This window comes from Hetaerina americana, unplaced genomic scaffold, assembly GCF_022747635.1.
Source record: "Hetaerina americana unplaced genomic scaffold, ioHetAmer1.1.p SCAF_8, whole genome shotgun sequence".
NCBI classification, from domain to species: Eukaryota; Metazoa; Arthropoda; class Insecta; order Odonata; family Calopterygidae; genus Hetaerina; species Hetaerina americana.
Window position 1 is genome coordinate 47,235,340 of NW_027287427.1, and position 26,030 is coordinate 47,261,369.

General features: G+C 39.4%; 1 long non-coding RNA gene across 1 annotated transcript in view; it reads right to left on the reverse strand.

Moving 5' to 3' along the window:
* The window catches only part of LOC139697815 (uncharacterized), a 984,864-nt gene that overhangs the window by 851,165 nt on the left and 107,669 nt on the right, over positions 1–26,030 (reverse strand). The gene's annotated exons all lie outside the window — the stretch shown is intronic.

Consider the following 26,030-nt stretch of genomic DNA (forward strand, 5'->3'; position numbering starts at 1 on the left):
TCAGACTGATTTAAAGATTAGTTTGGATTTAGCAGCCATTCGAGTAAGACGTGTTTCGTGATTTTCGCTAAGAAGAAAAAAGAGTAGAATCGTTCGGTAATTCGCTTTTTGTTTTTGGATGGGAAAAAGGGAAAAAAATTTAGCTCAAACGAGGAAGTTATCGCCGAGACAGAGATTTGGAGAGTTCGACAAATCCTGTCTTTTGGAGGGGTTAAAAAAATGGCCGGAACGTTGGGAGAAGCGTATCTTTCTAAAAGGGGAAAATAAAAGAAATGTTTTTGAAAAAATGGTTTCTTCATTTCTAACACGGGTACTTATTGAACAGCCCTCGTATGTATCTGTGTGTGATATGTTTCAAATAAACTATTGTTGCACAGTAGCACATTAACTCAATCAAAGAAAAATATACAGGCTCACGAAAATAAAAATTATTCATTTTTAATATTTCGGTAGTCCCACCAACCTTCATCAGTGAAAGAGGATTATTTAACTTGACAGGACTCAGCTACTCCTATTTCAATGAATAAGTTAACTTGGGACCACAGAAATATTAAAAGCGGGTCGCTGTTTCTTTTTTTCTTGCAACGTTTCCGTGTTTTTCACTTAAACTCTATAATTTTATATATTTTTCTCGCTCGCGAGGGATATGTTGGTCTGTCGTGAGAGAGTGACGTTAACTAGGGGAAAGATTCACGATGTAAATTTAGTAGGAAATCACATCCAAGCTTAACTCGGCAAATGCAATTTTTCTACGTGAACCGCCATGAAAAAATTTTAAAAATATCATTCATCCCTTCAAAACTAATTTCGTCATTATTTCATGCTCAGTTCCGGAAAAATAAAAAAGGTAAATAGGGCGAATAATAAGGAAAAAGCTGATGAAATTTATTCCGCAATCTGTTTCTTTACTAAATGATATGCCATAAATGTTCTTGCTCTAACTCTTTAATATGTCATTCATCAAAATAGCAACCTTCACCCGAGCATTTTTAATGATCTGAAATTGCCTAATAAACAAAAACTAGTACGAAGTCACCTGACCTCGCGTTAAGAAGTGTTCAAAGTTCATGCTCATAGCGTGGTTCCTACTAATGCAAGTTTGGAACAGGAAAATAAAAATGATGCTGCATCCTCTATGAGCTAGACTCTTGAGGGAATTGAACGTGAATGAGCCTCTCGTTTCCCCTAGAAAAGTCGAACTAGGTGTCTTGGATTGGCATTCCAAATAAAAAACTAGCCATTCCACCAATCCTATGCCCGCGGAAAATTCGTTCAGGTAGGCTCAGGAAATACGATTCGCTCACTCGTGGTGGGGTGAGGTTGGGGGAGGGAGGGAGTAGAGGACCGGGAATCGAGTTTCTCGCTTCCGTTTTCACTACTAAGATTGTTCATCTGGGACAAGCGGGGGGCTCCCGCGGCGCGGAGACGAGAACAGCAACAGAGATCAGCGGAGGAGTAGATACAAAAAAGGGGGTCGGAGAGCGGTCGCGTTTGGCATTGAAATTTCGTAATGGAGAACAGAGAGCGGGGAGGAGAGGATACAAGGGGGGAGGAGGGGGGAGAGGGAGAGAGAGAGAGAGAGGTAGAGATCAATTTATACCGATGACTCCGCAACAAGTGACGTGCTTGAGCGTTTAGTTTCGCGGTTTCACTTGGGACGGCGCGCTAATCGAAACAAAAGAAAATCCTTCGGACGGATGGAATCGCACCCAGCGGGAGAAAATAAAACAAAATAACGAGTCCTTTTCTTTCATTTTCAACTCTATGTCAAGACAAACAACTCATTAGTCCGAAAAAGATTCCACGTCGAGATAATGAGAACTCATTTATTTTTCAAGTATTTACGCGAAGATGGTAGATTTCCTCGTTATTTTATCAATCATCCTTCTTAGTCCCTGTGTATTTTTACGCAATAATTTATATTTCATCACTGGCATCCTGCATTATTACGCTAGACGCTCGAAGGAAAAAAATGTCGTCGGGAGAGAATTTTCCGCGTCGGAAGACTTTAAGTCCATCATTTCTGACCTTTTCATCGAAGGTCATACATCTAAAGTGCTTTTCTCCGGTTCGACACATTTATCAGGCCCTTGTCAATCATTCTTGATCTCGCGATCGTTATCTGAAGCAATATCATTTAATGCGCAAGCAGTGTTTATGATTAGGTCATTAAAATTATGTGGGACGCGCGGAAGATAATCGGGCCTTTCGTGTAATAACTGCGACGCGACGTGGATTAGCGAGCATTATGTCCGTTCTCTAATGGCGGAATCGTGAAGTGGACGGAGGAAACCCTCGAATGAGAAATGACCTAACTGACTAACTATCCAGTTAGTTTCTTGTTCCCGCCATAATTACATACATAGCATAGAGCAAGGCTGTGCTATTCAGCCTCCTCATGAGTACAAGACGTTCCCATAACATTGTTGAGTAAATCAGGATACGGGGTTCTTGGCAAGTTTACTTGATTGCCAAAGACCGTTATGGTCAGGGTTTACCAACAAAGCACTCCAACATTTTTCCCACTTCCATTCCCAAAAGGCACCCAACGTTGTTGCTCATGTATTTTTCTCCATCCAAGTTTTCAATTTAAGCACCTCGATAAATATTTTTGAATTTAAGTTACGTTTAACTTAACTTGGAAAAAACCCTCTTAAGTAGGTTGAAATTTTGATAAATTGAAATTTGAAAAGTTTTCATGAGGTTAGATTATACGGACGCCTGAATTTACCCGAAGTTGGAGAGGGGAAAGAAAGCGGTAACTGCTAATTTTTCGGCTCACTCCGAAATAGCACAAACTAGAGAAAGCTGACTTCTCTTTTACAGTCGTCAAACTGGTAATGTACAAGATAACGAGTGATGCAAATCAATTGAATATCCATCCGGGAAATTTCTTTTCTAGAAGAGTTCTGATTCGGAGGGAGGCGATAAAATATCCGATATTTTGAGCATCCATTTTCTCTAGCCCGAAACTCTAACCCTCTTCGGTTCTATATATTTTCCCCATCACTTTATTTTTTCGTATTAAACTGGTTTTTATATTTATATAACATGTCTTTACCAATTGATCGCAGCACACTGTCAAAGAGTTAACTTACTTATTTTTTTTCTAGGAAGTTCTCTGATAATCGATACGAACATTTCTAAAATCACCACACCCCAAAAAATATTTCAAATAAGTAACTGAAACCTGCATGAGGGATGATTAATGTACACAATAACATTCTTAAAATGTTAAACTGCTCTGAGTTGTATGTAAACGATTTTTCCTTGATAAAATCGTTAAAATGGTCTAAGCTAAAATCAACCTTCGTACATTTGTTAATGGAATGGATACACTGGAATGAATTGCTGGTGGTATGTGCTAATGTGTACACGGAAATCATTGAGTGATACAAAGACTATTCCTAGTCTAAAGACTAATAACGCTGTCGACCTTGAATTAAGCTTCGCTCCAACACAAAAAAAATCAGCGGTTCGAAAACAAGAACCAATTCACCACGCGCTTTATCAATTATCTGACGGGATATTGAGTGAATCATTGTTCTCCCGATATCATGCCTTTGACGATTTTTCACAGCCTTGAGCGCCGCTGCCCTTCCTTTCTTGAAAAATGTCTGCGGAGCGAACGAAAGGAAAAGAGACTCCCTGACGGAAAGAACTCTTCCTTCGGCTCAACTCGCAGCCAGCTATCTGCGGAGAGACACCTGCTTACACCAGCGAGCGAAAAGCGCGCGCGAGCAAACAATACCACACTCCCTTTACCCCAACACTCCTTCCTACCCTCTCCCCATGTGGGGGGGGGGGCTATTTGTGACCGTGGAATCAGTGATTCTAAACCTTCAAACATTTGACGTTCACACGCTCGTAATGCGCAATGGTAGGTGATTATAACTTGAAGGGTTTTCTTCCAATTCTTGTACAATGTTACGGAAGTTCGACAAAGACCACTAAAGATCCAGGTTTTGCTTCCTCGCCAAATATGAGGCGAGATATCATTTGTATCATTTCACCTCGCAACGCCCTATGGCTATTAGCTACCCTATTCAAATGACCATTTAGATAATAAGCATCCCATTTATTTTTCGGAAATGAAAAACAGCAGACTCGTCTTTGCGTCGGAACTTGGTTCATATAATTTGGCATGGCGCTTACTGACTTATATCGAAGTTTCACTTAATGACTGAAATGGAATCGGTAATTTCGCGACTTAGCATGCGTGAAACGAAAATGAAATACACGATATTCGATTAAGATTAGCATAAATAAGTTTAATTTATGAATACTGTCTACAAATAGTTTTAAACATATTATTTTTCATTTGACACTTTGCATACTAGCATTAAAATGTTGACGCTAGTCAATTTTTAAAAAATAATTCAAAAAACATTTGGCACCCCCATGAAATACGTAATGCGTTAAGTCGACCCCGATTTCACCAAGTCACCTATCGGGTTTTTGATGTTAAAATTTGATGATGAATTCCGAAAAAGTTTTTGAAATATTACAAGTTATATTTGCCTTGTTTTTTTGTCGAGGAAGGAATTTGATTTTTAAGCGACGGATTTTACCAAATCGGATAAAGTGCACCAGACTTCAAACTGTAGCGGATTTTCAAGTAATATTTTGTGATACACTCACATAGAATTACTTCTGATACTTCCACTTTCAACCAAACTGATTGAGAGGTACTAATTATTTGCATTTTTTAGAATTATTTCTGCAGTGGGAAGAACATAGGATTTCCCCATTTTTATCGTAGCCCTCCTCAACCCTGTTTCCGACCAAATTCTGAACTATGCCGACAATACCAGTTATTTCTGTTAAAACCTCAAAATATTAGAATTGGTCCTCGGGCGCTTTTAAAGAAATAAGCATTTAATATTGCAGAACTAAACCTGAACTTTGCATAGAATTTATTTCCAGGATATGCGCGCTGCAGAAAAGGGATTTCAAACCGCGGATGTCTCTGTAACGACGATTTACGCGTTACTTATTTCAGCGCCGAAATCAATGTTGAATCCAAGATATTTAAAATCGTATAATTTGAAAGGGGAATAGGGATTCGATTAATTGGTATAATTCGATTTTGAGTACTCAAACCTGAAATAAATACGAAAGGCTTAATCTCCTGTATTTATCTCCAATTCTTGAATCATACTATCATCTTGGATGTGCTGGGGTGCTTCAAAAAGCTGACGGTCATGGCGCGAGAACCCATTTATTATTGTAGAAATCCGGTATTCGTAATCTGTCGACCAAAATTTGCCCTGGGACAAATAAACTGCAAGAAGATTGGAACATTTCACAATTTAAAATTCGAAAATTACTACCATAACTTTCAATTTCTTCATTCAGCAGTTCATTGCGCAGAGTCGCCTCTATGCCAATCCAGTTCCCTGATGTTTTCCTGCTAATCTAGTTGGTTCCCCAGATTCCTCTTTTTCGTTTACGGTATTGTTAAAATAAGACAAATAACATTTCCCCCAAAACCATGTACGCTTTCTCGTCAGAACTACGGATGGAATCTGACATGATTACTACTAGATGTTTCTTTGAATTCAAGCGTAAACATTGGCATCGACCGACAACAAAACAAAATCGATTGCGCATGCGCTGAAATCGAAAGTCGAATGGAGAGTTCGTGAAAGAGAGCTTACGTGCGAACGGTCCTTGGCCGTGCGCTTCCGAGGCGAGGATCGTGAGAACGCGGCCGAGACCACCGCCGGTGACGGGCGACGTTCGCGTGGGGACAGCGGGAGAGGAAAGTTATCCCTCGCGGCCAAGGTCGAGCCCGCGCCGAGTCTGGGAGTGGATCCCCTTGTCTACCGTCTCGCTCTTGAGGTCGCGGGTTCGAATCTCACCCGTCGCTCCGGACGCGCACAGCTGCGTGCATACGTATCGGGTGTCAAGCAACCTCGCCCGCAGGAAGAGGGGTGGAGGTACCAGCCTTCCCGTTATGATCTCGCGACAGGACGTTACCCGGGATAATTGGAAGCGAGGGCTTCATACACTCGCGCGAAGAACAATTGGATATAAATAGATATGGATCTGCAAGCGGGAAGAGACTTGAGGCCTTAAACGAGTGGTTCAGGGTAACTAAGCAGCTGCCCTTTCAGCACTGATAACGACCGTTTAGACCGACGAGCCTCACATGGCATAAAGCACCAAACTTTATGGTGGAAATATGGAAACGAAGATTCATAATTCCAAGACACTAAAAAATAATTTATTGCATGCTAAGTGTACGCGTATATTTCATTCATAAGTGCTTAAGTAGTAAGCGGAGCATTATGATTAAACAAATTGCATTTTTCCACAGATTTTTTTATTTGTTTTGATGGAGAATTACTCCAAGTGAATTTTAAAACGAAGGCAATATAGGTCAACCACTTACTCGAGCTCATCCCTTTTGTGTTCAATGTGCAAGTCGAATTATGGTCGTAGAGCTTAGATTCAAGATTCAGAGGAAAATAGCGTGGAACATGTGAGGAACGTCTATCTTGTTAAAAATGGGAAAGAATTGAAACCAATCATTGAAACAAAGAAAAGTGTCCCCTATTGCCTGAGAGAGTTTCCCAAAACCGTGACGAAATATTTAAGAGTGTGGGTGCAATATATGTAGCAAAATAAATTCTTGAATTGAAGTGTAAAAAGGTGAGAGGGTCAGAAACTTCGATTCCAATAATTACATCCTTTTAAAACCACTCACAGAGAATTTCTGCTTTGCAGGTATACTAGCCGTCCATTTTTTTTTCTTTCTCCGCCTTTTTTTTCGATTAGCGCTGAATAGGTTACCAAGCTCGAAAGGACAGACACAAATTATTCAATTTTACTATGTGTAAGTGGCGAGTTGATCATTATTTAATAAATTATTTATTTTTACATGACTGATAATTCGTTTATTTAACCATACGTACTTCCACCATCGTTACAATTACTCTAAATCTCAATTGTCTCCGCTTATTTTGTTACGAGTGCGATTTTATATGTAAGTCAACTCAATTACGTGGTAGGCACCTATGTAATTTTCAGCCTTTACTTGGCATTTTCAGTCGAGTTTTTCTTTCAGTCATTAAATTTTCTCAGGGGAGTTGTAGTCCGGCCGAAGTACCAATGAACAATTATTTTTCCAGCATATTCATTCTCTTCAATTGTAAATCCATTGTTTATGCATTCTTTGCGCCAAGTTTTTCATACTTCAGTCCACGAGTGTTGTTCTCTTATTTTATCACGGTTCCACATCTGTATAAAAAAACTCACCGAAGAGAGATTAAAAAGAACTCTGAATGCTGAGGGGACGGACATTTCCGACAAACTAACACAGTCAGTCAGCCCTAATGAGCGGCGATATGGGGAAGCGGTGACTGTTACCTTCCAGACCAACAAGCAAAAGTTCGCGCACTAACTAGCAAGACGACTCAAAATGTTTTTCCCCACAGGCTTATTGAACATATGCACGAACGCTTTGAGGCTCACAAAAGGAGAGAAAGGAATAGCCCACGACGTTCTCGATACAATTGCTTATTGTTTATAACGTGAACACTATTAACTATTTGTAACTTTTATTATTTGATGCATCCGTTATATTCATATACCGTCGCAATATTAGTAATCATTTCAACCGTCAGTCATTTTACTTCACGACCACTGAAAATATTTCATCATTAATTTTTCAATGGCTGGAAATAATTCAGCAATATAATCACTCAAGGTTGTCAAGAATAAAACATTTTAATGAAGTCAAATTATTTGGCCAGAAAGTTCAGTTATAGCCAAAGGTTACGTAAAACATGTTCTAAGAAAAATCACTCAACAAATTGTTTGATTTAAGTTTTTGCAAAATGAAAAACTAAAGGTTAAGATCGTCTAAATTTATTTTTCCTAAATACTGAGGTCAGGCGAAAATAATTTTTTTTTATCAGGTCATCTACCGGTTACGGTAGGTTTTTGGATGGACATAATTACTGATTAAATAATTTGTGACCCCTAGCAAAGCACAAAATCCAGTATCCTACTCTACATCAGGTCCCTCTTCAGCTCTGAGTACTTTCTTCCTCCCTTCATCTCGTCCAACATCCCTATCCTGTTCCTTCCCTTTCCTCGTTTGCATAACATTCTCCCCTCTATCACAGTCTTTAACATCCCGCAGCCGGTCAACACCCCCTTCATCCACGTTTCCTGCCTCCATAGGATTGCTCCCAGCAAACACCTCTCTTCGCCCACCATACCAAGTACTTCCTCGTTTGTTTTCTTCTCTGCCCATTTTACCTTCTCCATTCTTCTCCAAACCCACATTTCAAAAACCTCATAAACTAAAACAATCTTGAGGGAATCATAGAAAATATTTTCCGCCCGATAATACAATTAGCGTAGGTAATATTTTCGAATCGGAATTTTTATCTCCTTTCCGTAACCGTGGAAAATAAAACGCAAATACATTCCTATACACCTCTTTCCAGTCAGATAATATTTCAGCAGAAAATTAATTTCGTTTCTCAGTGACTCCTTTTCTCTCACGGATGCATATCGTACGTCCTTTCTTCGCATTTCCACACACAGGTAAAATACCACCTACCCCCCCTCAACCCCCGCCCTCATCCCGCTCACCGCAAGCAATATAAAAAAAAGCGGTGAAATATTCCGATCGTTTGAAAAAAGTAATTTTCTTCGAGTTGTTTGTTTTTCGAGCGTGTCAAGTGCGGATGCCGGGATGACCGCCAGGGGTGCGAGGGGAGATGGAGAGGAAGGGAATAGGAGATGAATGGGAAAGGAAGGAATAATATTTGCAAAGGAAACACGTCAGGGCTGCAACGGAGGGGGGTGGGCAAGGGATCGGGGACGCCAGGGTCAATTTCGAAAGGGAAAGAGGGAGGAACGGAAAAAAACTGCCGATCGCCATTCACTCGACTGGAAGAATTCAAGTTGCGTCAACCTTCGTTAGGAATGGAGTTGGGTGCCCAAATGTTCGCTACCCTTCCACAAGGGGTGCTCAAATGTTACTGTAGCGGCCTATGATTCTCAACAGGGTAATAAATATCTCAAGTATATATATATATATTATATATATATATAATGGGCTGACACAACATAACACAAATAGAAAAGAATAGACACATATAAAAGAACACTTACACGGTAAATTGTTCGAGCTTTCGGCCCTCTCAGGGGCATTCTTCAAAGGCCCCTGAGAGGGCCGAAAGCTCGAACAATTTACCGTGTAAGTGTTCTTTTATATGTGTCTATTCTTTTCTATTTGTGTTATGTTGTGTCAGCCCATTATTGTGCCGTTCGTATGAGTTTTTCCGGACAATCGTTATATATATATATATATATATATATATATATATATATATATATATATATATATATATATATATATATAATGGGGACGTAAGGAGAAGAATTGCGCTTAACTTAAGGCTTTCACGAGGAGGAGGGAGTTGATGACAGGGACGTTGAGTAAGGATGTTAAGTAAAGACTCGTAAGCACTTTGATATGGAGCGTAGCTATGTACGGCGCGGAAACGTGGCCATTGAAGCAGGAGGATAGACGTAGACTGGAGGCTTTTAAAATGCGAGTGTGGAGAAGGATGGAGAAGGTGAAATGGACAGAGAAGAAAACAAATGAAGAAGTACTTAGTATGCTGGTAGATATATAAACCATAAACACAGTAATCAACCCGAAGGTCGGTTTAGTAGGTGATGGTAGAGATCACCCAGTACTAAGCCCTATACGGCGTGTGAAAATTCACACATCAGTTCCTTTCCCTGTGCCGGTTATGGTTTCCCAGGAAGACCTGGTTACCGAAAAATCACTAGCTTGGGTGGAGCTGCAGGTGCCCAGAGTGCCTTGCCCGGTAATCGAACCCAGGACCCTCCGGTCAGCAGTCCAATGCTCTACCCACTGGACTACCGCCACCCACAGTATATATATAATTATGTATATATATATATATATATATATATATATATATATATATATATATATATAGCACTTTTTGAAAGTCTCACGGACGTGAATAATAATGTATAACGCTTAGCAGTAGTGGACACAGACAAAAACACAGAAACACACAAAAAAGAGACTCGCTATTTTTAGAACTTTCGGTGGTCGTATCCAACTTCATAAAGGAAGAGAGGGATAGCCCTGATCTACAGATCTACCTGTTTATACACATAGATGGTTGGGGTCGCGGTAGTCCAGTGGGTAGAGCGTTGGACTACTGACCGAAGAGTCCCGGGCAAGGCACTCTGGGCACCTGCAGTTCCACCCAAGCTATATGATTTTTCGGGTACCAGGTCTTCCTGGGAAACCATAACCGGCACAGGGAAAGGAACTGGCCCCTCTACCCTGATGTGTGAACTTCACACGCCGTCGGGCTTAGCACTGGATGAACTCTACCATCACCTTCCAAACCGATCTTCGGGTTGATCACTGTGTTTATGGTTTATTCATGGGTAGTCTGAAAAGTTTCCGACTCAGAAAATTTCAGAAAAACTGTCTTGTATCTTTGTTAGGTCAGAAACGTTTCAGATCACCCTCGTGTATTTATGTAGAATTCCACCGTTTATCGCCGATAAACCTAACAAGTCACAAAACTGACGCCCTGCATCTCAATTAACTCTTTTTTCAATTCCGCTTTCTTTCTGAGTAGTAATAATAAAGTTCGAATATAATTATAAGCAACAAAGATTGAAAATTGGATTCCAACCGCTGGAGTAATACAGAGCCCAAGAAAATTTATATTTGAATTTGGGCGTGGTAGCCGCGCGGATAGATGTGTTGATCAGTAGGTACGTATTCAAAAGGGTAACTGAACAGCATGATCCTTCATCACCCACTTAAGCTCAGCATTACCCATCCGTGTACCTTTCCGGATAAAAAAATCTGCTGGTAAACTTAGTAAAACCTTCAAAAGGGAAAGCAGTTGGGCTTTGAAAATTATGAATTTCCTTCACCTCGTTTAAGTATTATGTGAGCTCAACCCTCACTTGTCAAGCAATCCTTCGGATTATGCCGTTTTTTTGATTTACTACGTATACGATTACTATTTGGCAAATTTAAATCAAAAAATAATTTTATCAGGATTGTGTAGGTATATATAACGGTTTGAAAGCTGTTATGATTCCATAGGGGAACTAGGCGGACTCTCTCAGTAACGTGCACCTCTACATAAAGGACAAGAAATCCTTTCCCCGAACCAAGTCCACTAGACAAATTAAAGAACCCACCTCTTACAATTGGTCAGATTTCAATAGAGGCCGCCGCCAGTCAATTTCATTATTCATATACCCCCAGTCACTCCCAAGAGCGGTCACTCAGGTTAATGGGTTTGGGGTTATGAAGCGTATCAAATAACTCCTAGCTTGTAGTGGAAAAAGTAACGACCTAGATGAGTCATAGAGTGGAAATACTGACGATGGAAGTGAATCTATTGCCAAATCGTATGAAGAGGCCCTCAAATTAATATGTAAATTAGATTTTTTTATTTGCTGAATTATGATGGAACGCAAAACCTGAAAATCACTGAGGTAGTGAAAAAAAACTAATGAAAGACGAAATGAGAGTTCATATAATGTGCTAAAAGCATTCATAAACTATGAAGTATTGTTTAAAAAATGTCTTAATTATTTATATGAAGATGTAGGCTTGTTTTAATTTATATATACGTTCGTAAAAACAGTGTTATGCAACTACAAAAGTGCATAACCCATGATTGCCACTCCTTCCACTAGCGGGCATTTATTAATAACGCTCAATCATTCATTCCCCGTAGATAGTCATTGTAGAGAGGTTCCACTCTTTTTTATAATTTTACATCATAGTATACTTAACGTGGAAATGTAGAATTAAAGTATGGTTTATTGTAGTTTCGTATTTCAGGTTGTGTTTTGTTAGGAGAGGCGAAGAAATGTATCGTTGTAAAGTCTGTATTGTCTGTGTTCATCTAAAACTTACCTTAAAAGGTATAAAGCAAATAATAACATACATAATGCCCTTTTCACCTAACAAGGCATCTTTATGGTGGCTCACACCTTTTGAAAATTTTAATCTTCGATTTTTCATGCATTAGCACCAATAAATTGTCCGAGTGCAGTGCAATGGGGTGCTGTAAGAGATGTTAAGACACCGACTAGTTGAAAATAAAGGAGGAACCCTGAAAAAAGTTGATTAGAATCAATTTTCTGGTAATCACTCCTTATGTTTGGGTCGCGAGTTAGCCGTTATAATAAAAACGGACTCCTTGAATTCGATAGCTCTTCTCTAAACCCAAAATATCCATAAATTTCCCTTTTTGAGTTTCTCTGCTGGTTTCCCCCAAGGTCAAGAACTCAGTTTCACTCGCGAAAGTAATGCAAAAAATGAGCTAAAAAAACAATCGGTAATAATTGAGAGACTCCGATGCTTTGAGAACTCAACATTCTGAGCATAACAACATAGCTTGCGTCGAGTTTAGAATTACGTAAAACGAGTGGTCGGATGAAAAACTTTTGAACGGTAAAAATGTGCTTTACTTTGATTCTCGCAGTTCAACGAAAAATTGTGAAAAATTTCAAATAAGTTAAACCACACTCGACTGTAAGATGTCAGTGGGCTAAACAGAATTAAACCTGGAATATCTAATTTTTTAGAATTATTCCAGAATGCCAACTTGCTCCTCCTTGTCTCTAGATGGACGATGTGGATGCGAGACCATTCAAAATATCAATAAAATATTTAAATAACCAACGGTACCGTTATTGGTCCGGATACCTGGCCCATATTTTCATCTCCTAGATATTTTTAGAAATTTGCGTGCATAATATCTAAGCTTAATATATCAAAGTAATTATTAATCACCAAATAATTGCGATGTTTTTACAATTTCGCTAGCTTCTCAATCGTATGTAACCTCTTTGCAAGTTCCCCGCTCCTCCCATTGCACACATTCACCTCTCCCCAGGCTTTCTTCTCTCACAGATAAAGTTGTATATCAGACGGCTCTTTCATTTATTCTGTGTCTGAAGAGAATATTGTAAGATTAAAGTCATTAGTGGTAAGTTGTCATGGCTTGGTCATTAACATATTCCACCTGCATCAATTCACTCCCGAAGGTCTCACAGCCCAAATTTAAACATCGATAGGTGAAAAAATACCTCCGATTTTAGCCAAACGGTAAAATTAATTTAGGATAAATTGGAAGAAACGTTTCCCGACCATTGAAATCCCTCCAAAAATAATATCACTTCATGATTTGCATCGCACTTCGATATTGTACGAATAAATAATATCGCAGGGGTCAGTCGATTTACCATTACCAAAGAATCAGATTGCCCTTTTAATTCTTCTTGAAGTGTTTTGGATGTGTTTCCGGTTTGCTCCCCCTTCTGGAGAGAGAACTACCAAGAGTCCACCTGGAGTTCTACCGTCGAGTTTGGTCGCAGTCTCAAGACGTTCCAGGCAGAGGCGAATGGACGCCGTCGCACATAATTAGAATTTTAATACACTAACACCCTGTACTCTGAAGTCATCCTCAAGCGTCTACCACCGACGTAAATCATATCACTAATCCCACCAAAGCAGACGCGAAGGATGAATTACACCATTTAGATCGTATTAGGCACGTTGCGTGACATCATTCATGGATAACTTATTCGCTTATTAGAGCGGCGGGTCCTCTACCACACATGTCATGTAGCGATGCCAGATTCGATTGACTCAAGCTGGTTTTTGCTCTCCTGCTCACTTGCCTTTTGGTTTCATTTCCCTTCAAACGGTGTCGTGGCGTAATTTATTCCTGAAAAGCACACATACGCGTGAGCTGGAATGTTTCCAAATCATAATTGTCATCTCTCGTAATTTAATGTGGTCGTTAAGCGCCGGACGCACAAGTCCAAGGCCCCGGCGAGCAAAATAAATTGCGGAGAAAAAAAATTACCGTCGAGAGAGAGAGGAAGGGGTTGGCTAGCGGAGCCGTAACTCAGCGAGGGATCCACTCCGAGGGCACGGGTTCAAATCCCCCCGTCGGTGCTGGTTTCTTCTCCCAGTGTTATCTCCATCTCCCATCGAGTAGCGGGGAGGCACGCAAGGTACCGTAAGCCTTGAGGTGTGGATGCGGTCTCCAAAATCATCGTTTAGTTAAGCAACTTCACCATCGTGATAGAAGGCACTTAAGTTTCCGTCTCCGCGAATGGTCGCACCACTAATAAGGGGCCATACTTAAAATGCCTAAAGCCTATTTTTGCTTCATCTGCCCCAGTAACCGTTAGATATAAATCCCCATTCTCTTTTTCATTCCCAAACTTACGTTAATTTTTGGCGCCATCATTAATGAATAAAATAGGCACCCCTTTAAAAAAGTATTTCGGTTGACTAATGCGTTTTTTTACTGTAATTTTCTGGTGGTCTCTTACGAGTAAATGATGCTTTAAGGCCAAAGATAAGGGTGCAACTATTATATATATATATATATATATATTTTATATATATATATATATATATATATATATATATAATAGTTGCACCCTTATCTTTGGCCTTAAAGCATCATTTACTCGAAAGAGAGAGCATGTATATATATATATATGTATATATATATATATATATATATATATATATATATATATATGATATCCCGAACCCTACTTGAGGTGCTTTGTGGAGAACACTTTGAGTATATATATATATATATATATATATATATATATATATATATATATATATATATATATATATGATATCCCGAACCCTACTTGAGGTGCTTTGTGGAGAACACTTTGAGTCAGTACGCCGTCCGTCGGATGGGACGTTAAGCTGCGGACCCCTTGGCGTCTTTCGACAAGAGTAGGCTAATGCTGACGCCCGGGTTTAGGCCCACCCTTCATCTATTCCTGTCCATCCCTAATGGCGCAAATGACCTCAGCTGTTGGTTGCCTTCCCAAAAAACTATTCCTATCAACAAATAAATAAACAATTACATATATCTATTTGTTTATTTGAATCCATTCCGGTATTTAAGATATCTTTTCCTAAGTAGTCATGTAATATCATACGAGATGAAGTAATAGTATTAGCACATTAAAAAAGTGAGAAATTCCCTCCGGACCATTCTTACACACACTAATGGTCCACAGTGCTGGCACCCCTTTCAAACGATTCTAAACGGGGTTGAAATAAACCCAGGCCTAGGGTATTACGGAGTTACTTTTAGTGTTGCATGTATTCAATTCCAAATTCAGAACTTTTTTGACACCTAATGGGCACACCAATATCGAGTTTTTCAAATACATTTTCAATGCATCCCAAAAAATGCTAGTATTCACACGAAGAGAGATTTTGCATTGACATGTTTACTTTCACTTACTTGTGGGCTCTGGACACTCTTCATAAACTTACTTTTCAATAAATTCATGTGTAAGTACGGCGGGGATCGAACCACGTTTCCATTCATTACTCGATTCCAAAGCGTTCAGGGTCCTAGTACTCGTATGTGTCTTCGCCTCCCAGAGGCCGACTCTGACAGCCATTCTTGCCCTCCTGTTGCGGAACTGCCCTCCAAAAAACTGTGCCAAGTGTCGATATGCTGAACATTTTGGCTTGCAACTCGAAGCGATCGGAATCGTTTGTTACTCCGTTCACATACTTGAGGCCTATTCTCATCGTGACCTCATAGTCAGAGAGATTTCTGCGTGATGACAGAGAATCGAGAATGAACTCAGCGCCCTTTGTAATATGCCGCCGCGAACACAACGTCCAGGTCGACAAAGCCGTTTTTCCGCTTCGCGTGGCAGCTTTTCATTACTTTCCTAATGCGTTCCAACATAAATAAAAATCCTCAAGTCCACGCTTAGTTGAACAAATAGTTGTTGGCGCATCGAATTCATTATGCTGTTGCATAATATCAAGTGAGACAGGAAGTAATTAAGGTGCCATGAAGTTTAGTCTCACTGTTTCATTCGGTAAGTCAATGTAAAGAATTTTGATTGGAGACCGAATGTTGAAGACTGTGATTAGGAAGGTGGAAAGTTACTCAAGCGGTGTAGGGAAAGCAAAATGATAAGCCTATTGGACGGGATGAAGGGGGGACGAAAATATGCGGAGTTGAAGAATGGTTAATTGTAGCGAACGGTGTCACGTGTCGTTTCAGCGAGGCTTTGGATTGTAGCGATAGTTTTCTGCGCGTCCCATCAAAGCCTGCCTTAAACAACAGACTACCATTAATTATAAATGTTTCATTTAGAATTATTGATTTCAGATATTAGGGAATCTGCGTCATCAATGCCGATGAAAATTGGGCCTAATGATCCGACTATAAACCTTCACAGGTTTCGTTCTTATTGGTCGGCTCTTCATTACGTCGTTCTTGTACTGAACAAATGTCGAATAACCTGAAGAGGTGGACCTTTTTCTCTCTGTCTCTCTCTCTCTCTCTCCGTCTTCGCCCTTCAAAAATCTTAGTTCGCCGAAGAAGGCGGTGCGGCTCGGCAGTCGCGACGGAAGGCGGAGGAAACGGGGGGAAAAAAATAGCAGCGGAAATGGAATTCTCGGGCGATGAGAGATAGGGACGGACATAAAAGGGGGAGCGAATGGATGAGGAAATGAATAAAGGAGAGGGAGAGGATATAAAGGGTATGACTTAAGGGAAAGGGCGTAAGTGTTGGCGTATAATATGGAAAAAAGGGGTGAAAGCAAGATGGAGGAATTGGAACCAATTGGGAAAGTTTAATAAGTTCCATTTCCTTCATCGGTCCGCAATACGATGCAGCTGATTAGTTCAGTGTTTTGTATGCAAAGAATCCGTTTGGGCTACAGTAAAAAAATATAGTATCTTTTTTCGGGGATTCGAGATAGAAGAAGATCAATTTGCCGATTAGACCCTACACACTGCTTTATTTTATCAAAAGAGAAGCTTCATATCACATGAGTATATGTCTGGGGGGATACATTGCAGAGTTCAGTAATAGGATTTCGCATGCCATCCAATATGAAAGAGACATGGATTGGGCATGGGAGTCTAATATTAAAATCTTTGTTTGCAAATCCATTCTCTTGATTTTGAAAGGTGTAACTAATCCTTCCTTTCCCTTTCTAATGAATTTTGTCGGCCGAAGCTAATGTAGTAAATTACTAATACCTTTCATGACCACATATCATTTCAGCTGAGAGCGTTCCATAACTCTGTGATTTAAAAATAGCGAATGCATAGCCAAAATGTCCTCGCTAAGTCAGCTAGCTCCTTCAACCTTTTGAATTGCTTCTATATAATTTACTGATAGTACGTTTTAACGCAATAAAACGTTCTCTTTTTATCTGGTTATTCCTAAAAGCTTTGGTTGTGCCAGGAAAGCTATGCCAACTACTAGCATCTCTTGGATCACCTCTTTGAATAAACATGTGACGGAACTCTCTGGCTTAAATTCTACGTAAATAATGACTTCCCTTTTGGCAAAAGAGCGTATCAGATTCATTACTCCAACAAACAATTCGACCCTGGACATTGATAAATGTTCGGCTATTTCAAATTTTCACGTTTCTTCATCTAACAATTCCCGTCCGAACAACTTTTATTCGTTGAGATGTCGATAATGATTGTAGCCGTATGTCCTATTTCCAGATTTCGGAGGCGAGGTGGTTTAAAATAAATATAATTTTCCTCTCTACCTACATCATTAGTATTAAATTGAGTTTTATCACTCGTTTTATGACAAGTCGGAGAAAAAAATCTTGAAGTAAAACTTTACTCTTAAGCTGGCTTCATCGACTATCATGATTTCTGTGTTATGCGTAATGTACTTCATGTATTTGTATCACAATTTATCCAGTATTTAAAGCTATGGTCTACTAGTGGCTCCTATCGTAATTCTTCCAATAGTATCGTGACACTAAACCCTTGTTCATAACAACTTTTCACAAACCTAGCTACTCCGCGTTGCACTCGATTTAGTTCCAAAATTAAGCCTACCTCAATTCAGAGGTCCACCTGTATTCAAGAGATATCTGAAAGAGTAGCGTCTGAAAGGAAAAGTCCGTAAAAGACTGACAAGAAACCAAGTACCACAGTAGTCAACTCAAGTCAAGTTTGATTTGATCGGTGGGCTTTGAGCTCACCTAATGCTTACATACTTAGACAAACGGCGTACGGAAGTCCACCTATCATTATATGGGGAGTGCTCCCTATTTTGCACCTATTGCTGTTTCTGAGGATGACCTGGTAAACGAAAAATCGCGCAACCCGAGTGAAAGTGTGGGTGCAGAGATTTCAGAGAGAAACAAGTGTCGTCACCGAGAATCAAACCCGAATCCTGCGGTCAGGAGTCCAACGCTCCACCTCGTTGTTTACTACGACACCACTGTCAAAATGAAGAGGGAACTAATGGAACGCATTCTGGCTGGGGAACGAAAAATTCCTGTTCATACAAATGGAAAGGGTTATCGATTTGAAGAAAAAGAATGGAAGGCCAAATATGATTCATGAGATTCAGCAATTGATGAAATGCGTAAACGAAAGAAAACCATGAAGGAGTGAGTGATTGGTAAGTACGAATATGTACAAACTAGTTCATCTGCAAACAAATATAAACTACTACAATGGCTGCGGCCAAAATCCATCGCTTGAAAACGTATCGAGATGATGGTGCTGGACGTGGACGAGCGCGCACAACAGAGTGGCTCAATTCAGCATCATCATTTGGATCCCGGCCCGTCGGGAGATTTCGAACCCGTAGAGGATCGATCCACCGCCGGGGCCGGGCAGGACAGGGTGAAAACCCGAGAAAACTAACTTCAACCCGTGACCCCCCCATCCGCGGAATTCTTAAAATGCTTAATGGACTGCCTGGGGAAAAGGGATTCAACGGGACGGGAGACATTCCTGGAAGCCGACGGGAGGAGGTGAGGGGGGATAAGGGATCGCGCATAGATACATCCGTACGTAAGTATGCATGCACGTCCTCACTCGCGCACACGTACGGAGGCGGCGGGAGTTTCCGAGATACGTGAAAAGGGAACCGGAGGGGAGGGTTGTGGGGTTGGGGAGGGGGGGAGAGAATTGGGAGCCAGTGGGAGCAGAATCAGGGAATAGGAGGGGATAGGGTCGCGTAGGGAAACGTTGGGTCGAGCCCTCCCATACAACAACCACCACCCCTCCCCCAACTCTTCCACTAACACACACCCACCTTCCACCCTCCTGCGTCCCTTGAATAGGTCCCAAATTTACACGCCCCGTGTGACGGAATCTCAATCAGCGTTTATCTGAGCAACAATCTCCACCGCATTCACACTATCGCGGGGTGTGTTGGCTGCCGGCGGAGGGCATGAAGGCGCGGGGGTGGGTTTTTGGGGCGGCTGGAATGTGGTGAGGGCGACGTGGAGGGAGGGAGTGAGGTGAGAGGCTGAAGGGGGGGTGTGGGGAGGGGGGGGGTCCGGGAGAAATTCGGTGTCGGGTAAGGTGGAAGGAAACCAGGGGGGGGGGGGAGTTGGAGGAGCTCGAGTGGCGAGTGTCCCTACCCGAAACCAACTCTTCTTTTCTTTCCGAAAAATCAAAGGGAGACGCTCCACGCAAACCCGAGGTGAACTACGGAAATAAAATCGGGCCAGAAATTAAAATGCCGCGTATCACGACTCATGGGTCGTTTTAATATGAGCTAAAAATCACCTCGAAATGTTCCATGAACGATTTGTATTCCGGTTGCAAAATTGATTCAGGCAATCAATCCTCGGGAACTCTATAGTATCACGGTTTACTGTGTGAAATTACTATATAATGATGAATGAAAGATGATAATTTTCCACGCGGTGTGTCCTTGAAAATGACGTGTGGTCTCTGTAATCGGGTTTGAAAGTATTTGAAAATGGCGTAGAAAATTACTGAAAATGCATTTTTATTCTTTGAATGGTATCTCCGTTCTTTGAACACGAAACCTCCGTCACCATAGGAGAGCGAAGGATCAATTTTTGCCCGATTTAAAATTTATCAAATGTTTATTATCAATTTATTTCAAAATCCATTGCACGGAATCAAATACAACTTAGGGCGAGCATAGCTTTACTATGCTCGCCTTAAGTTGCTTTTACTAGTTTTACTACGTATATTTTTAACCTTAAATAAACGAAAGCTCGATGTAAATGGCACAATATAATGTAAATTCCAAATGAAATAGCAGTAAGTACTTGGCGCATCCCTGAGAGTGTAGACTCGTAGAAAAGTACTCGTACTTGTTCAAATTCATTTAGCTCCTTATTCCACGCCATAACTTCAGTACGAACATCGTGGTTTGGGAAACAATGACTGAGGATTGAGATTCCATTCCAGTTTATAATGGACTTTTTACTCGCAATGTTTTCAGGTTCCTTATAGTTTGAATGACTTTCTGGTCGAATATAAGATTCTACGAGTGCACGGTTATAATTTAGCCACAATATGATTGCAACTCAAGGGTGTGGTTTCCTGAAAAATTCGCCACTTCCGGTGAGCATGCTTTAATGGCCTTCTGTCCGGCAAGCCACCGAGTTAAATTCTGATAATTGCAAACACGAAAAAAAAATAAAATAAACACGAAAATTGAGGGAGGTCATTTGAAGGTAAAACAATGGGTAATAATTTACGGCAGCAATGAGAAATTCATTAATGTTTATTCGTGCGACACTCGCGTCGCAGGGCAGCGGGAGGAATTCAAATTATCCCGCTCACTTTTTCCGTCAAAGTGACTCCGGCGCATCCCATTGCGGGCGGAGGAATGCGAGGGACGTCCTTTGCGGACAATTCTTGTTGCTCGTGAACTAAATTATAACGCGGTTCCTGAGGTCGTTGTCGTCAAGAAGTATCAACCCGTCCGCACCTAAAACTTATCTCAGAGACATTGTCAAACTAAACTGGGCCAGGAGTGGTCACGGCCGGACCCACTTCACCTTTATACACGAATAATATTATCATATTTGGTATCATCACTCGATTTTCAAGGAAATAAAATACATTTGACTTCCACAGAGAAATTTAACACACCAATGCAACATTTCCCCACACCAAATAGTATATCCCTTTTATGAATAACGCATTTGACTGCCTATTGAATCTTAATTTAATTAATTAGGAATTAAAACAACATCGTCGGATGGTAAATATACACACCCTCCCTCTACCCCGCTTACCCAACGTCCTCCGCTGTATCACTGTCGTCAACATGCCACTGTACCTTAATATTTCCTTCGTCTATTTTTCTCTGCAACTTCCTCCATCCGCCCATCCGATTAAGAGCCTCAGCGTTTGCCTTCCTCTCGGTACAATTTATTTTCTCAATTCTCCACCACACCCACATCTCAAAAGCCTCCAATCCACGCTCATCCTCTTGCCTCAAAGGCTAAGTCTCACATCCATAGAGTACTACGCTCCATATAAAAGTCTTAACGAATCTTTTTTGTAAATATTTACTCAAGAGTTCCCATCATCAATTCTCTTTTTCTTGCAAATATGTCTTTCGCTAACGAAATCATTCTACTTCTACTAACCTCCTCACTACTATACCCCCTATCGTTTAAAATACTCACCAAATAAATAAACTGTTCCAACTTCTCTAGCTTATTCCCCCTTACTTTACTCTATAACATTGCTTTCCTACTTCTCGAGAATCTTGCAACTTAAAGTTTTTTCTGACAAAGAGACAGCAAAATAAATTGCATGAAAATTCATCAAACGGCTTCTTAAAATTGAAATAACATTTTGTATCGTAAATTCAAAACCGTAAATGAAAAGAAACGAATTCTGTTGTTGATGAAAGAAAACACTTAACTTTTCCACATAGAGTATTTTTATTATGACCTAGACTTCGTTACACCGTAACATCTTTAGATAAATTGGAAATTTTGATAAATTGAAAAGTTTGGTAAAATGGAAATTTTGGTAAAATGGACATTTTGATGAATCGGAAGCTAGCTGAAGATGTTACGCAGGAACGAAACTTAGGTCGTAATAAAAATACTCTATTTCGAAAAGCAGTGTCTTCTTTCATCATGAAGGATTTCCACCATGTTGCGCCTTAAACTGTGTTGTATATATTTAATTTTGCGAAAGTAACCGATTGGGAGTGTTTAGAATTTCCTATTGGGGAATGATTAAATTATTATTAAATTTCCTCCCTAGGCGATGAAGATAGATACAGTGGATAGAGGATTTATTGTATATTAGTTTGATTTTTGAAGGCTGTGGCAGGAGGAAAGAAAATTCTAAGTGGCGGGCAGGGATGCATAGAATGTGCTGCTATTTGTGACTGCGTGAGGGGAATTGGGACTATGAGGAGCAAGGAGGAAACAATGACGTAGGGAATATAAATTGGGATTCTACCGCTTGAGGAATGTCAACACAGCTATCTAATGTTTCGCCACTCTTATTTTATTATATGGTCCCCGGCATTTGGACTGCATGATGGGAAGAGCGACCGACCGACTATAAGGAGCAGAAGGAAACAATAATGTAGGGAATATAAATTGGAATTCTACCGCTTGAGGAATGTCAACACATTATCTCAGCTATCTAATGTTTTGCCACTCTTATTTTATTTCGTGGTGGTTCCCGGTATTTTTATCTCCTTTCAAATCTAATTGGATTTTGACTCGTGCCGGGCGTTTTGTTTTGGGGGGGTTACCTATTTCGTTTCCCTGATTGCTCGACCTTTCATGTGCACTACTCGATTTCCACATCCATTTAATCTAAAACGCGATTGCCATCTTAACCTTAATTTTCCTCCTGATGACTTTTTCATTTTTCATCATCAAAGGTTATCAATCCGAAGATTGGTTCGCTCCACCTCCTCTTCCGCGCTTGCCTGCCACCCCTCAACCGTCGCTGTTTATTTGCTACATTATTTCGATCTTCCTTAGTCCTTCAAAGTCTATCGTCCTTTGGTTTGCTGCCAACGGGCGGCTCCTATGCCCTTTGATTACTCCCGTCCTTCTTCTTCCTGACATTAGTTTCAATTCACTACTATTTACAAAATTCATATTTTTTCGCATCGTTCTTTCAATCTGTTTCATTTATCGATTTTATCCTCCCTTCATTTCTATACCGATTTTATTATATATTAGGTTCGATCAATGAATTTTAGGCGCAGATATATTATAGGGACAAAAATAAATGCACATAAAATGCTGATAGGGCATATTTATAAAAAATTCTCTCTTTTCGTTAAAATTACCAATTTCTTAGGATAAAATAATATTCATTTGAAACTTAAATTGTGGGAAATATAATCGTAATCCTTTCAAAACTCAAATGAAAAAATGAGGGGTATTTAATGAAGTTGGGTGCATCAATATTTTATGCGAGAAAAATATTCATAATTTAAACATATACCTAAAAGTACGATAACTATATTTAACTGTAGGTGGTAAAGGCGAAAAAAATTTTTTGCTAAGTTTAATCAGTATTCAAATCTCAAAGCATAATTAAGCAAAAGTAAATTTTTTGAGTGCAGATAAATGAGTTTTGATTCATTACTCAAGGAAGGGAATGCTCAAATGTCCAATGCCCTTTCAGCAGCGATCAAGGCCACGCGGAGCTAACTTTTCTTGTGACAGGAAATGAAAGAACGGAGCACTTTTAGAGTGGAATACAAATTGAATCACTTGATTAAAGATTGGAAGCACCAGCATCCAAAAGGTTTTAATTAATCCACCGAACATAATGAAACAAAACTGCATTTGGCCTTAGAAAATCAAACCAGTTGCCAGATGTTAAAGAAGTCACGATGGCAAAAAATAAAGTAAAAATAAATACTTTACTGCCACTCAAACACAGAAAGCAGAAATATCAAAACTCTGACAGCCAAATTCAATTATAAGAATTATTTGAAACGCGTCGGTATTCTTCAACTTTGAACGGGACGTGAGGAAAACGCGGGTATTTTTATTTTTAATTGTTATTGCAATGGTCTATTCGACTGATATATATATATATATATATATATATATATATATATATATATATATATAATGGGCTGACACAATATAACACAAATAGAAAAGAATAGACACATTTAAAAGAATACTCACACGGCTCGAGCTTTCGGCCCTCTCAGAGGCCCCTGAGAGGGCCGAAAGCTCGAACAATTTACCGTGTATTCTTTTAAATGTGTCTATTCTTTTCTATTTGTGTTATATTGTGTCAGCCCATTATTGTGCCGCTCGTGTGAGTTTTTCCGTACAATCCTTATATAAATATATATATATATATATATATATATATATATATATATATATATATATATATATATATATATATATATATATATATAATGTATAACACTTAGCACTAGTGGACACAGACAAAAACACAGAAACACACAAAAAAAGAGACTCACTATTTTTCTCACTATTTTTATTTGAAAAATAGTGAGAAGAATAGTGAGTCTCTTTTTTTGAGTGTTTCTGTGTTTTTGTCTGTGTCCACTAGTGCTAAGTGTTATACATTATTATTCACGTCCGTGAGTCTTTCAAAAAGTGTTATATATATATATATATATATATATATATATATATATATATATATATATATATATATATATATATATACATACATATATATATATACATATATATATATATACATGTGTGTATATATATGTATTATATATATTCACTTATATGTAATACAAAGCAGATTTTAGTTTCACGTAGTAAATTACTTCTACTTCGATAACGTTTGCGTGATTAAACCAAACATAATTACCGCTTGCTCATTAATTCACTTGTCCCTCTTCCCATTTTTGACCCATTCTGTGTCCTGGGAAGTAATTATGGAAACACCATCCGCGTTTTAAAGGAATCAAAACACATCCCGAAGAGGAAACGCGGCTAAGTGGAAGAGAACGGCATGATTGAGCATGGACGGAAAAATCCACGCCGCGGTGTGGGTAGGCCTTGATCCGCCGATGCTTTTCCGTTTAAACAGAAGGAAATCGCGAATCCCGTTGATTTATTGAATGCACCGCAATGTCCATGGGCGAGAAGATAAGCGGAGTATAAGATTATTATAGATTAATGCGCATATTTAGCAGTGATGTAATGCGAAAGTAACTAAACAGCAATAAGAATCGAGAACCTAGCCTCAGGTAAATGGATAGCTGTTCATGGCAGGTTTCGTTACAAAAAATGGCTCTGAGTGACAGGCATGGAACGATTGAGACTAGGAAAAATGTTTATAAATTTCTCTTCCGATCCATTGTTCCTTCTCTTCCAATGACATTGTTTATTTATGCCTCAAAGTGTTCCGCTTCATTGGCCTCGTTATTAACTTTCTGATATTTTCCTGCAGTACTATCCAGAGTTTAATAGAATCTGTGTTGAAATGCTAAATCATTGTGCCAGATATATTTATTCATTTGAATATCCCTCAAGTGTTCCAGTGTCTCGTGGCTTACTGATGTAGCATTACTGCATATATCGGTCCTTTCACCCTTTCCCTTTAGAGAAATACTCCCCAAGCCCGGATTAATTCTGTGACCATGATATTTATCCAGCATCTGAAATTTTGACACGTGCTTTCAAAACGAAATTAAGAGGCCCGGAAAATTTCCATGAGATGCTATTAGAATAAAAAAATCTTGCTCTTTCACAATGTGCCAACAAATGGGCAAAGATATGAACATAGTGACCAACTTAAATGAACCTAATATGTTTATAAATAAACTAAACAACTCTAACTATAAAACCAGCCATCATACATTATCATATGATCTTATCTTGTTAATCTTAGTGAATTCAATTTTTTACACCTAATCTCAATTTAATAGTCATATATATATATATATATATATATATATATATATATATATATATATATAATTAGCTGGCCTTTTAAAGATATTTCAATATGCTAGCATTTGGAAGTGACGTAAGCCCAGAAAACAGGTATTCTCTTATAAATATAGATTGAATATTTTACGTATTTTACAATTTCATCTCATGTTGATTTTGCGAGTTCATTAAAGCACACCGTTTTTAAGTCTAACTCGTTCAATTGTAGGTTCACTTAGGTCATTACGTATCTTTAATTCAA